Raw genomic sequence first — 2,236 nt, 5'->3', positions numbered from 1 at the left:
ACATATCATTGTTTACATTAAATGTGAATGGTCTAATTATACCAATTGAAAGGCAAATTGACAGAGTAGATTCAAACATATAGCGCAACCATGAAGCTCACTTCATATACCATGTGGGTATGTTGAAATTAAAAGAATAAAAATACGTATATGATGCAAACATCAATTAGAAGAAAGCAGGAGTGACTATATTATTAACAGGCAAAAGAGTCCTCAGAGCAAAAAAAAAAAAAAAAAAAAGATTTACCTTGGATTGAGAGGAATTTTAGATAATGATAAAAAAGTCAGTCTACCAAGAAGACATAACAATCATAAATTTGTATGCATAAAACAACAAAGCTGCAAAATATGTGAAACAAAAATTAATACAATTAATTAATTAATTATAATTAATACAATTACAGTTGGAGAGTGCTGACTTCGGCAGCACATATACTAAAATTGGAATGACACAGAGAAGATTAGCATGGCCCCTGCACAGGGATGACATGTAATTACAGTTGGAGATGTCAATGCCCCTCTATAAACAACCGATAAGGGGCGCCTGGGTGGCTCAGTCGTTAAGCGTCTGCCTTTGGCTCAGGTCATGGTCCCAGCGTTCTGGGATCGAGCCCCGCATCGGGCTCCCTGCTCAGCGGGAAGCCTGCTTCTCCCTCTCCCACTCCCCCTGCTTGTGTTCCCTCTCTCACTGCCTCTCTCTCTGTCAAATAAATAAATAAAATCTTTAGGGGCACCTGGGTGGCACAGCGGTTGAGCGTCTGCCTTCGGCTCAGGGCGTGATACCGGCGTTACGGGATCGAGCCCCACGTCAGGCTCCTCCACTATGAGCCTGCTTCTTCCTCTCCCACTCCCCCTGCTTGTGTTCCCTCTCTCGCTGGCTGTCTCTATCTCTGTCAAATAAATAAATAAAATCTTTAAAAATAAATAGATAAATAAATAAATAAAATCTTTAAAAACAAAAACAATAACAAAACCCAACTGGTAAAACTTCAAGGCAATCAACAAAGATGTATAAGAACTTAACACACCATCAACCAACAAGATCTAAGTAACATTCATATAACATTCCACCCAATAACAGCAGAATACACATTCTTTTAAAGTGTCCACGGCACAAAGATGGCACTGAAATTAAAGAAGGAAGCCCCTGCCCCTCCCAAAGCCAAAGCCAAGGTTTTGAAGGCCAAGAAAGCAGTGCTGAAAGGTATCCAGGGTCACAAGAAGAAGAAAAGAAGCAGAAAGAGGAGAAGGAGGAGGAAGAGACAGATATTCACACATCACTCAAATTCTAGTGGCCCAAGCTTCTGTGGCTCTAAAAGCAGCCAATATCTCCTTAGAAGAGCACCCCCAGAAGAAACAAGTTTGACTATTATGCCATTGTCAACTTGCCCCTGACCACAGAGTTAGCCATGAAGAAAATAGAAGACAAGAGCACGCTGTGTTCGTTGTGGATTTCAGGGCCAATAAGCACCAAAACAAACAGGCTGTGAAGAAGCTCTACGACACTGAGGTGGCCAAGGTCAACATCCTGATCAGGCCTGATAAAGAGAAGAAGGCATATGTTCAGCTGGCCTCTGACTGTGACGCTTTGGATGTTGCCAAGAAAATCGGGATCATCTAAACCGAGTCCAGCTGGCTAATTCTAAATATAAACGTTTTGCCAACTCACACCAAAAAATAACAAAGTATCTATGGAACATAGAACAAGATAGTTCATATTCTGGACCATAAAACAAATCTCAACGAAATGAAAAGAACGGAAATCGGAGTGTGTTCTCTGACGACAAAAGAATCACATTAGAAACCAGTAACAGAAAATACCGAAGCATTTGAAAACAAAAAAACATACTTGTAAATAATCCATGGATCAAACGGGAAATCTCAAAGAAAGTAAGAAATACATTGAATTGGATGGAAATTAAAATCTAGCATATCAAAATTTGTGAGATGCTGCTGAACCAGTGCTGAGAGGGAATCTTTTTACCATTAAATGATGACATTTAAAAAAAGGAAAAATCTCAAATCAGTCACCTAATATTAAAAAACTTCATAAAGGAGCACAAAATAAGCCCAAAGGAAGCGAAAGGAAAGAAACAACAAGAACAGAAATCAATAAAATTGAAAACAGAAACACAGTACAGAAAATCCATAAAACAGGGTGCTGATTCTTTGAAAAGAGCAGTAAAAATGACAAGTCTCTAGCAAGACTGACAACAAGAGAGAGAAGACACAAATT

General features: G+C 39.2%; 1 non-coding gene and 1 pseudogene across 1 annotated transcript; both read left to right on the top strand.

Annotated features, from left to right (window-relative positions):
* The first annotated feature begins 411 nt into the window (after positions 1 to 411).
* Positions 412 to 518, top strand: LOC123791099 (U6 spliceosomal RNA). The gene has a single exon (XR_006779285.1). It is a non-coding gene; the product is annotated as a U6 spliceosomal RNA (small nuclear RNA).
* A 601-nt stretch (positions 519 to 1,119) lies between these two features.
* LOC123791098 (large ribosomal subunit protein uL23-like) lies at positions 1,120 to 1,621 on the top strand (annotated as a pseudogene).
* Positions 1,622 to 2,236: the final 615 nt, after the last annotated feature.

The sequence above is a fragment of the Ursus americanus genome, chromosome X, assembly GCF_024610735.1.
Source record: "Ursus americanus isolate L20-20 chromosome X, mUrsAme1.1.p, whole genome shotgun sequence".
In the NCBI taxonomy this organism is placed as follows: Eukaryota; Metazoa; Chordata; class Mammalia; order Carnivora; family Ursidae; genus Ursus; species Ursus americanus.
Note: the sequence above shows the minus strand (reverse complement) of the source record. Positions and strands in the feature narration are given on the sequence as shown.